Source organism: Rhopalosiphum padi, chromosome 3, assembly GCF_020882245.1.
Source record: "Rhopalosiphum padi isolate XX-2018 chromosome 3, ASM2088224v1, whole genome shotgun sequence".
Classification (NCBI taxonomy): domain Eukaryota; kingdom Metazoa; phylum Arthropoda; class Insecta; order Hemiptera; family Aphididae; genus Rhopalosiphum; species Rhopalosiphum padi.
The window spans coordinates 53,137,846-53,151,595 of record NC_083599.1 but is presented as its reverse complement, the minus strand read 5'-3'; the positions used below and the strand labels follow the sequence as shown (position 1 = coordinate 53,151,595).

The following is a 13,750-nucleotide window of genomic DNA, read 5'->3' as shown; positions in this document are numbered from 1 at the left end:
ATTTATGTTCAAATCAGTATTATTTTTGAGGTACAGTTATGTCATATTCTATTAAAAAAACAGCAAGTTTAAGTTATTGTACAAGTGTATTCTTTATAAACACTTATTTTACATTCAAATCCAACAAAACATTCTAGTAGATATGTACGATCTTTTTTGTCTTATCAAAATTATTATATCTTATCGTCTGTTATATATTTATATTTCATATCTATTTGCAGTTTTACATTCGTATTAGTACTTAAGTTTCATCTGCAAACTGCTTTCACAAATGATGTAATAAGAATGAAGTTTGTGTGTTAGTTTTTGTTTGACTATTTCCATTTCTGAATTGCTCAGTGTATTCCCGTACTAGTTGTAATATAAAGATTTTCGTTTTAATTATGGCATGTATTAGTGACATTTTATCCTACAACTATTATACATATTTAACCGAGACTACATTTTTTCAGATGGTAGTACAGCAGATCACTTGATGCATGCTGAGACGGAAATTCACATTCCTACAACTTGGGAAAGTATCAACATCCTACATTAAACAATGGACTAGAAGATTCTGATAATAATAATGGTTTTATGCAATGTATGTGAAATGAATATAGAATGTAATCGATAGTCAATTAATAGTAGTATAACATAAAATTAGTTTCAAAAAAACCCTGATCATTATATTAAGCAAATAATACTTATTTACCATTAAAAACATTCATATATTTCATTTAAGATGACACTGCATAAACACTATGAAGCATGCTTTTACATAATAATTTATACACATATAACAAATTCATATTTTAGCTGCTTATAAAACATTCAATTCTCATGTTAGTGTCTTAAAAACCTTTACTACTAGATTGTAAAAATGATTCTTATTTACCATTATTAACATTCATGTATTGCATTGAAGCTGATACTTCATAAACAGTATGAAGCATGCTTTTACATAATAATTTATACAAATATAACAAATTCATATTTTTAGCATCTTATAAAACACTCAATTCTCATGTTAGTGTCCTTAAAACCTTTACTACTAGATTGTAAAAATGTTTCTTATTTACCATCATTAACATTCATGTATAGCATTGAAGCTGATACATCTTAAACACTATAAAACATAGTTTTATATAATGATTTATACAACTATTAAAAATTCATATTTTTAGCTGCTTATAAAACATTCAATTCTCATGTTAGTGTCTTAAAACCTTTACTACTAGATTGTAAAAATGATTCTTATTTACCATTATTAACATTCATGTATTGCATTGAAGCTGATACTTCATAAACAGTATGAAGCATGGTTTTACATAATAATTAATACAAATATTACAAATTTATATTTTTTTCATATTAAAAAATCAGCAAGTTTAAGTTATTGTACAAGTATATTTTTTTTATACATTTTTTTTCCATTAATATTCAACACAACACTCTGGTAGATTCTTATTATCTTTTTTTGCTCATCAATCATCATTATTATAATTTCTCCAACCATTATACATATTTATATGACTATTTTTTTTTTAGATGGCAGTATTATAGTAGATCACTCAAGGCATGCTGAGACATTTATTAACATTTTCGGAATTTGGGAAAGTTTCAACATCCCACATTGAACATGGACTTGAAGATTCTGATAATAATAATGATTTTATGCAATCTAGTTGTAATGAATATAAAATGTAATTGATAGTAAATTAATAGTAGTGTATCAATTTAAATTTGTTAAAAATATGAATATAGTATTGGTAATCAAAAATGAGCTTTTAATTTTCATTCTTAAAATATGCCTCAGTTTTAAAAATCTTTTTTTATTATTTCTGCGTTTTTTTTCATAATTAGGTTTTCATTAAACCATAATCCAAAGTATTGTAATTTAAATCGTCTAGTTTTATCATATGCTTTACGGTACTTTTTATTCAATAATGATTCGATATTTTTATGTTCAAATCAGTATTATTTTTGAGGTACGGTTATGTCACAGTCTATTAAAAAAACAGCAAAGTTTAAGTTATTGTACAAGTGTATTCTTTATAAACACTTATTTTACATTCAAATCCAACAAAACATTATAGTAGATATGTACGATCTTTTTTGTCTTATCAAAACTATTATATCTTATAATATATTTATATTTCATATCTATTTGCAGTTTTACATGTGTATTAGTATTTAAGTTTCAACTGCAAACTGCTTTCACAAATGTTGTAATAAGAATGAAGTTTGTGTGTTAGTTTTTCTTTGACTATTTCCATTTCTGAATTGCTCAGTGTATTCCGGTACTAGTTGTAATATAAAGATTTTCGTTTTAATTATGGAATGTATTAGTGACATTTTATCCTACAACTATTATACATATTTAACCAACTACAATTTTTTCAGATGGTAGTACAGCAGATCACTTGATGCATGCCGAGACGGAAATTCACATTCCTACAACTTGGGAAAGTATCAACATCTTACATTAAACAATGGACTAGAAGATTCTGATAATAATAATGGTTTTATGCAATGTATGTGAAATGAATATAGAATGTAATCGATAGTCAATTAATAGTAGTATAACATAAAAATTAGTTTCAAAAAACCCTGATCATTATATTAAGCAAATAATTCTTATTTACCATTATAAACATTCATATATTTCATTTAAGATGACACTGCATAAACACTATGAAGCATGCTTTTACATAATAATTTATACAAATATAACAAATTCATATTTTTAGCTGCTTATAAAACACTCAATTCTCATGTTAGTGTCTTAAAACCTTTACTACTAGATTGTAAAAATGATACTTAATTACCATAATTAACATTCATATATATCATTTAAGATGACACTGCATAAACACTATGAAGCATGCATTTACTTAATAATTTATACAAATATTACAAATTCATATTTTTAGCTGCTTATAAAACATTCAATTCTCATGTTAGTGTCTTAAAACCTTTACTACTAGATTGTAAAAATGATACTTAATTACCATAATTAACATTCATATATATCATTTAAGATGACACTGCATAAACACTATGAAGCATGCATTTACATAATAATTTATACAAATATTACAAATTCATATTTTTAGCTGCTTATAAAACATTCAATTCTCATGTTAGTGTCTTAAAACCTTTACTACTAGATTGTAAAAATGCTTCTTATTTACCATTATTAACATTCATATATTTCATTGAGGCTGACACTGCATAAACACTATGAAGCATGCTTTTACATAATAATTTATACAAATATTACAAATTCATATTTTTAGCTGCTTATAAAACATTCAATTCTCATGTTAGTGTCTTAAAACCTTTACTACTAGATTGTAAAAATGCTTCTTATTTACCATTATTAACATTCATATATTTCATTGAGGCTGACACTGCATATACACTATGAAGCATGCTCTTTCATTATTATTTATACAAATATTACAAATTCATATTTTTTGCTGCTTATAAAACACTCAATTCTCATGTTAGTGTCTTAAAACCTTTAATACTAGATTGTAAAAATGATTCTTATTTATTCATTATTAATATTCATATATTTCATTGAAGCTGATACTTCATAAACAGTAGGAAGCATGGTTTTACATAAAAATTAATACAAATATTACAAATTTATATTTTTTTCATATTAAAAATCAGCAAGTTTAAGTTATTGTACAAGTATATTTTTTTTATATATTTTTTTTTCATTAAAATTCAACACAACACTGGTAGATTTTTATTATCTTATCTTTTTTTGCTCATCAATCATCATTATTATAATTTCTCCAACCATTATACATATTTAAATGACTTTTTTTTTTTTTAGATGGCAGTATAATAGTAGATCACACAAGGCATGCTGAGACATTTATTAACATTTTCGGAATTTGGGAAAGTTTCAACATCCCACATTGAACATGGACTTGAAGATTCTGATAATAATAATGATTTTATGCAATGTACTTGTAATGAATATAAAATGTAATTGATAGTAAATTAATAGTAGTGTATCAATTGAAATTTGTGAAAAATATGAATATAGTATTGGTAATCAAAATGAGCTTTTAATTTTCATTCTTAAAATATGCCTCAGTTTTAAAAATCTTTTTTTATTATTTCTGCGTTTTTTTCATAATTAGGTTTTCATTAAACCATAATCCAAAGTATTGTAATTTAAATCGTCTAGTTTTATCATATGCTTTACGGTACTTTTATTCAATAATGATTCGATATTTTTATGTTCAAATCAGTATTATTTTTGAGGTACGATTATGTCACAGTCTATTAAAAAAACAGCAAGTTTAAGTTATTGTACAAGTGTATTCTTTATAAACACTTATTTTACATTCAAATCCAACAAAACATTATAGTAGATATGTACGATCTTTTTTGTCTTATCAAAACTATTATATCTTATCATCTGTTATATATTTATATTTCATATCTATTTGCAGTTTTACATGTGTATTAGTATTTAAGTTTCAACTGCAAACTGCTTTCACAAATGTTGTAATAAGAATGAAGTTTGTGTGTTAGTTTTTGTTTGACTATTTCCATTTCTGAATTGCTCAGTGTATTCCGGTACTAGTTGTAATATAAAGATTTTCGTTTTAATTATGGAATGTATTAGTGACATTTTATCCTACAACTATTATACATATTTAACCGACTACAATTTTTCAGATGGTAGTACAGCAGATCACTTGATGCATGCCGAGACGGAAATTCACATTCCTACAACTTGGGAAAGTATCAACATCTTACATTAAACAATGGACTAGAAGATTCTGATAATAATAATGGTTTTATGCAATGTATGTGAAATGAATATAGAATGTAATCGATAGTCAATTAATAGTAGTATAACATAAAATTAGTTTCAAAAAACCCTGATCATTATATTAAGCAAATAATTCTTATTTACCATTATAAACATTCATATATTTCATTTAAGATGACACTGCATAAACATTATGAAGCATGCTTTTACATAATAATTTATACAAATATAACAAATTCATATTTTTAGCTGCTTATAAAACACTCAATTCTCATGTTAGTGTCTTAAAATCTTTACTACTAGATTGTATAAATGATTCTAATTTACCATTATTAACATTCATATATTTCATTGAGGCTGACACTGCATAAACACTATGAAGCATGCTCTTTCATTATTATTTATACAATTATTGCTAATTCATAATATATCAAACTTCTTATAAAACACTCAATTCTCATGTTAGTGGGTTAAAACCTTTACTACTAGATTGTAAAAATGATTCTTATTTATCATTATTAACATTCATATATTTCATTTAAGATGACACTGCATAAACATTATGAAGCATGCTTTTACATAATAATTTATACAAATATAACAAATTCATATTTTTAGCATCTTATAAAACACTCAATTCTCATGTTAGTGTCTTAAAACCTTTACTACTAGATTGTCAAAATGATTCTTATTTACCATTATTAACATTCAGATATTTCATTTAAGATGACACTGCATAAACACTATGAAGCATGCTTTTAAAAAATAATTTATACAAATATAACAAATTCATATTTTTAGCATCTTATAAAACACTCAATTCTCATGTTAGTGTCTTAAAACCTTTACTACTAGATTGTAAAAATGTTTCTTATTTACCATCATTAACATTCATGTATTGCATTGAAGCTGATACATCTTAAACACTATAAAACATAGTTTTATATAATGATTTATACAACTATTAAAAATTCATATTTTTAGCTGCTTATAAAACATTCAATTCTCATGTTAGTGTCTTAAAACCTTTACTACTAGATTGTAAAAATGTTTCTTATTTACCATCATTAACATTCATATATTACATTGAGGCTGACACTGCATAAACACTATGAAGCATGCTCTTTCATTATTATTTATACCAATATTACAAATTAATTTTTTTTAGCTGCTTAAAAAACATTCAATTCTCATGTTAGTGTCTTAAAACCTTTACTACTAGATTGTAAAAATGATTCTTATTTATCATTATTAACATTCATATATTTCAATTAAGATGACACTGCATAAACACTATGAACCATGCTGTTACATAATAATTTATACAATTAAAACAAATTCATATTTTTAGCATCTTATAAAACACTCAATTCTCATGTTAGTGTCTTAAAACCTTTACTACTAGATTGTAAAAATGATTCTTATTTACCATTATTAACATTCATATATTTCAGTTAAGATGACACTGTATAAACACTATGAAGCATGCTGTTACATAATAATTTATACAATTATAACAAATTCATATTTTTAGCATCTTATAAAACACTCAATTCCCTAGTTAGTGTCTTAAAACATTTACTACTAGATTGTAAAAATGATTCTTATTTATCATTATCAACATTCATATATTTCATTGAAGCTGATACTTCATAAACAGTAGGAAGCATGCTTTTACATAATAATTAATACAAATATTACAAATTTATATTTTTTTCATATTAAAAATCAGCAAGTTTAAGTTATTGTACAAGTATATTTTTTTTATATATTTTTTTTTCATTAAAATTCAACACAACACTGGTAGATTTTTATTATCTTTTTTTGCTCATCAATCATCATTATTATAATTTCTCCAACCATTATACATATTTATATGACTATTTTTTTTTTAGATGGCAGTATTATAGTAGATCACTCAAGGCATGCTGAGACATTTATTAACATTTTCGGAACTTGGGAAAGTTTCAACATCCCACATTGAACATGGACTTGAAGATTCTGATAATAATAATGATTTTATGCAATCTAGTTGTAATGAATATAAAATGTAATTGATAGTAAATTAATAGTAGTGTATCAATTTAAATTTGTTAAAAATATGAATATAGTATTGGTAATCAAAATGAGCTTTTAATTTTCATTCTTAAAATATGCCTCAGTTTTAAAAATCTTTTTTTATTATTTCTGCGTTTTTTTCATAATTAGGTTTTCATTAAACCATAATCCAAAGTATTGTAAATAAATCGTCTAGTTTTATTAGATGCTTTACGGTACTTTTATTCAATAATGATTCGATATATTTATGTTCAAATCAGTATTATTTTTGAGGTACAGTTATGTCATATTCTATTAAAAAAACAGCAAGTTTAAGTTATTGTACAAGTGTATTCTTTATAAACACTTATTTTACATTCAAATCCAACAAAACATTCTAGTAGATATGTACGATCTTTTTTGTCTTATCAAAATTATTATATCTTATCGTCTGTTATATATTTATATTTCATATCTATTTGCAGTTTTACATTCGTATTAGTACTTAAGTTTCATCTGCAAACTGCTTTCACAAATGATGTAATAAGAATGAAGTTTGTGTGTTAGTTTTTGTTTGACTATTTCCATTTCTGAATTGCTCAGTGTATTCCCGTACTAGTTGTAATATAAAGATTTTCGTTTTAATTATGGCATGTATTAGTGACATTTTATCCTACAACTATTATACATATTTAACCGACTACATTTTTTCAGATGGTAGTACAGCAGATCACTTGATGCATGCTGAGACGGAAATTCACATTCCTACAACTTGGGAAAGTATCAACATCCTACATTAAACAATGGACTAGAAGATTCTGATAATAATAATGGTTTTATGCAATGTATGTGAAATGAATATAGAATGTAATCGATAGTCAATTAATAGTAGTATAACATAAAATTAGTTTCAAAAAACCCTGATCATTATATTAAGCAAATAATACTTATTTACCATTAAAAACATTCATATATTTCATTTAAGATGACACTGCATAAACACTATGAAGCATGCTTTTACATAATAATTTATACACATATAACAAATTCATATTTTTAGCTGCTTATAAAACATTCAATTCTCATGTTAGTGTCTTAAAACCTTTACTACTAGATTGTAAAAATGATTCTTATTTACCATTATTAACATTCATGTATTGCATTGAAGCTGATACTTCATAAACAGTATGAAGCATGCTTTTACATAATAATTTATACAAATATAACAAATTCATATTTTTAGCATCTTATAAAACACTCAATTCTCATGTTAGTGTCTTAAAACCTTTACTACTAGATTGTAAAAATGTTTCTTATTTACCATCATTAACATTCATGTATAGCATTGAAGCTGATACATCTTAAACACTATAAAACATAGTTTTATATAATGATTTATACAACTATTAAAAATTCATATTTTTAGCTGCTTATAAAACATTCAATTCTCATGTTAGTGTCTTAAAACCTTTACTACTAGATTGTAAAAATGATTCTTATTTACCATTATTAACATTCATGTATTGCATTGAAGCTGATACTTCATAAACAGTATGAAGCATGGTTTTACATAATAATTAATACAAATATTACAAATTTATATTTTTTTCATATTAAAAATCAGCAAGTTTAAGTTATTGTACAAGTATATTTTTTTTATACATTTTTTTTTCCATTAATATTCAACACAACACTCTGGTAGATTCTTATTATCTTTTTTTGCTCATCAATCATCATTATTATAATTTCTCCAACCATTATACATATTTATATGACTATTTTTTTTTTAGATGGCAGTATTATAGTAGATCACTCAAGGCATGCTGAGACATTTATTAACATTTTCGGAATTTGGGAAAGTTTCAACATCCCACATTGAACATGGACTTGAAGATTCTGATAATAATAATGATTTTATGCAATCTAGTTGTAATGAATATAAAATGTAATTGATAGTAAATTAATAGTAGTGTATCAATTTAAATTTGTTAAAAATATGAATATAGTATTGGTAATCAAAATGAGCTTTTAATTTTCATTCTTAAAATATGCCTCAGTTTTAAAAATCTTTTTTTATTATTTCTGCGTTTTTTTCATAATTAGGTTTTCATTAAACCATAATCCAAAGTATTGTAATTTAAATCGTCTAGTTTTATCATATGCTTTACGGTACTTTTATTCAATAATGATTCGATATTTTTATGTTCAAATCAGTATTATTTTTGAGGTACGGTTATGTCACAGTCTATTAAAAAAACAGCAAGTTTAAGTTATTGTACAAGTGTATTCTTTATAAACACTTATTTTACATTCAAATCCAACAAAACATTATAGTAGATATGTACGATCTTTTTTGTCTTATCAAAACTATTATATCTTATCATCTGTTATATATTTATATTTCATATCTATTTGCAGTTTTACATGTGTATTAGTATTTAAGTTTCAACTGCAAACTGCTTTCACAAATGTTGTAATAAGAATGAAGTTTGTGTGTTAGTTTTTCTTTGACTATTTCCATTTCTGAATTGCTCAGTGTATTCCGGTACTAGTTGTAATATAAAGATTTTCGTTTTAATTATGGAATGTATTAGTGACATTTTATCCTACAACTATTATACATATTTAACCAACTACAATTTTTCAGATGGTAGTACAGCAGATCACTTGATGCATGCCGAGACGGAAATTCACATTCCTACAACTTGGGAAAGTATCAACATCTTACATTAAACAATGGACTAGAAGATTCTGATAATAATAATGGTTTTATGCAATGTATGTGAAATGAATATAGAATGTAATCGATAGTCAATTAATAGTAGTATAACATAAAATTAGTTTCAAAAAACCCTGATCATTATATTAAGCAAATAATTCTTATTTACCATTATAAACATTCATATATTTCATTTAAGATGACACTGCATAAACACTATGAAGCATGCTTTTACATAATAATTTATACAAATATAACAAATTCATATTTTTAGCTGCTTATAAAACACTCAATTCTCATGTTAGTGTCTTAAAACCTTTACTACTAGATTGTAAAAATGATACTTAATTACCATAATTAACATTCATATATATCATTTAAGATGACACTGCATAAACACTATGAAGCATGCATTTACTTAATAATTTATACAAATATTACAAATTCATATTTTTAGCTGCTTATAAAACATTCAATTCTCATGTTAGTGTCTTAAAACCTTTACTACTAGATTGTAAAATGATACTTAATTACCATAATTAACATTCATATATATCATTTAAGATGACACTGCATAAACACTATGAAGCATGCATTTACATAATAATTTATACAAATATTACAAATTCATATTTTTAGCTGCTTATAAAACATTCAATTCTCATGTTAGTGTCTTAAAACCTTTACTACTAGATTGTAAAAATGCTTCTTATTTACCATTATTAACATTCATATATTTCATTGAGGCTGACACTGCATAAACACTATGAAGCATGCTTTTACATAATAATTTATACAAATATTACAAATTCATATTTTTAGCTGCTTATAAAACATTCAATTCTCATGTTAGTGTCTTAAAACCTTTACTACTAGATTGTAAAAATGCTTCTTATTTACCATTATTAACATTCATATATTTCATTGAGGCTGACACTGCATATACACTATGAAGCATGCTCTTTCATTATTATTTATACAAATATTACAAATTCATATTTTTTGCTGCTTATAAAACACTCAATTCTCATGTTAGTGTCTTAAAACCTTTAATACTAGATTGTAAAAATGATTCTTATTTATTCATTATTAATATTCATATATTTCATTGAAGCTGATACTTCATAAACAGTAGGAAGCATGGTTTTACATAAAAATTAATACAAATATTACAAATTTATATTTTTTTCATATTAAAAATCAGCAAGTTTAAGTTATTGTACAAGTATATTTTTTTTTATATATTTTTTTTTCATTAAAATTCAACACAACACTGGTAGATTTTTATTATCTTATCTTTTTTTGCTCATCAATCATCATTATTATAATTTCTCCAACCATTATACATATTTAAATGACTTTTTTTTTTTTAGATGGCAGTATAATAGTAGATCACACAAGGCATGCTGAGACATTTATTAACATTTTCGGAATTTGGGAAAGTTTCAACATCCCACATTGAACATGGACTTGAAGATTCTGATAATAATAATGATTTTATGCAATGTACTTGTAATGAATATAAAATGTAATTGATAGTAAATTAATAGTAGTGTATCAATTGAAATTTGTGAAAAATATGAATATAGTATTGGTAATCAAAATGAGCTTTTAATTTTCATTCTTAAAATATGCCTCAGTTTTAAAAATCTTTTTTTATTATTTCTGCGTTTTTTTCATAATTAGGTTTTCATTAAACCATAATCCAAAGTATTGTAATTTAAATCGTCTAGTTTTATCATATGCTTTACGGTACTTTTATTCAATAATGATTCGATATTTTTATGTTCAAATCAGTATTATTTTTGAGGTACGATTATGTCACAGTCTATTAAAAAAACAGCAAGTTTAAGTTATTGTACAAGTGTATTCTTTATAAACACTTATTTTACATTCAAATCCAACAAAACATTATAGTAGATATGTACGATCTTTTTTGTCTTATCAAAAACTATTATATCTTATCATCTGTTATATATTTATATTTCATATCTATTTGCAGTTTTACATGTGTATTAGTATTTAAGTTTCAACTGCAAACTGCTTTCACAAATGTTGTAATAAGAATGAAGTTTGTGTGTTAGTTTTTGTTTGACTATTTCCATTTCTGAATTGCTCAGTGTATTCCGGTACTAGTTGTAATATAAAGATTTTCGTTTTAATTATGGAATGTATTAGTGACATTTTATCCTACAACTATTATACATATTTAACCGACTACAATTTTTCAGATGGTAGTACAGCAGATCACTTGATGCATGCCGAGACGGAAATTCACATTCCTACAACTTGGGAAAGTATCAACATCTTACATTAAACAATGGACTAGAAGATTCTGATAATAATAATGGTTTTATGCAATGTATGTGAAATGAATATAGAATGTAATCGATAGTCAATTAATAGTAGTATAACATAAAATTAGTTTCAAAAAACCCTGATCATTATATTAAGCAAATAATTCTTATTTACCATTATAAACATTCATATATTTCATTTAAGATGACACTGCATAAACATTATGAAGCATGCTTTTACATAATAATTTATACAAATATAACAAATTCATATTTTTAGCTGCTTATAAAACACTCAATTCTCATGTTAGTGTCTTAAAATCTTTACTACTAGATTGTATAAATGATTCTAATTTACCATTATTAACATTCATATATTTCATTGAGGCTGACACTGCATAAACACTATGAAGCATGCTCTTTCATTATTATTTATACAATTATTGCTAATTCATAATATATCAAACTTCTTATAAAACACTCAATTCTCATGTTAGTGGGTTAAAACCTTTACTACTAGATTGTAAAAATGATTCTTATTTATCATTATTAACATTCATATATTTCATTGAAGCTGATACTTCATAAACAGTATGAAGCATGGTTTTACCTAATAATTAATACAAATATTACAAATTAATATTTTTTTCATATTAAAAATCAGCAAGTTTAAGTTATTGCATAAGAATTATTATAGCAAACTTTTGTTTTGATAACAAACTATTTTTTAGGATTTTGAATCATGAATGATGAATCATATTAAGTATATATTATAATTTATAAATTTGAATTAGAGTTTAAAATATTTTATTTAGCTATACTGTTTTATAAAGTAAAAATATAATTTTATTTTTAACAAAACTGTTATCTTTTTAATCCACAAGTGCTATTTTGATATTTTTTAGTGTAATGCTGCAATCAATTTTTCTTTTTTTTTTATATTAACAACACATGTGCCCTAGTTATTTATTTTTAATTTTAATTGAACATTTAACTTCAACATATATAACAAACATAACAACAACAAAAAAAACTAGTTGTAGGTTAAAATATTTACAAAATGATCTAATAATTGCATTCTTCCTATGCTATCACTAACAGAATACTATATTTATTAATATATATACAAAATGGTGGTAGAATGTTTTTATTATTTGTGTAAATATACTATACTGTTATAAAAAGTTAAAATTCTAAAAAATCTTATTTTCATTAACACATTATTAAGATTAATATTATGAATTAATAGTTTTAATAACATAAGCTACATTAATAATTTTACTTTAATAAATTAAAAGATATTAGTAATATTTGTGAGTATATAATGTAAAGTCCTTTAATTACTATAAAAACATAAATTATTATCAAACTAATTATGTTCATAAATCCTGATAATTGTTATTTTTTTATGGCTCTGAAGGGTTAATTATTGTACGCTGAGTAAAAACAAATAGGCATTTGTACCTAATTGCGGTTGTTTAGGGATTGCACAATGTCACATTTCCAATAATCCTTTTGAAAAAAACAACCATTAATTACAATATCATTAAAAATACAGATATGATTATGGTTCAATATGTTAACAAATTATCTCTTCAGGAATGGCTATCTAATATTTTTTTTTTTTTTTTAAACAATTCAAAAAAATCAACATTGTGGGTCCTGACTTTCTGAGGATATTAGGAGTTTCTCTTGTGGGTTGCGGGTGTTCACATAAGACACAATTAATAATAATAAAAAGTACATCTTTGACTTGATTATGGGCTATGGCTATAATAAAAAATATTTTGAATAATATTAATGTTAGACATTATCAACATTATTAAAAAAAAAGTTATTTGTTAATTATAAAACAAAAACTTTGTAAGTAGGTACCTACTTTTAGATTCTAAACGGAGTAATGAATGTATT

General features: G+C 24.1%; 2 long non-coding RNA genes across 2 annotated transcripts; both read left to right on the top strand.

Annotated features, from left to right (window-relative positions):
- Positions 1–2,378: 2,378 nt before the first annotated feature.
- On the top strand, positions 2,379–4,063 carry LOC132924612 (uncharacterized). The gene is made up of 2 exons (XR_009661354.1): positions 2,379–2,516; positions 3,833–4,063. It is a non-coding gene; the product is annotated as an uncharacterized LOC132924612 (long non-coding RNA).
- Positions 4,064–9,236: 5,173 nt separating this feature from the next.
- LOC132927858 (uncharacterized) lies at positions 9,237–11,146 on the top strand. The gene is made up of 3 exons (XR_009661868.1): positions 9,237–9,410; positions 9,471–9,601; positions 10,916–11,146. It is a non-coding gene; the product is annotated as an uncharacterized LOC132927858 (long non-coding RNA).
- Positions 11,147–13,750: the final 2,604 nt, after the last annotated feature.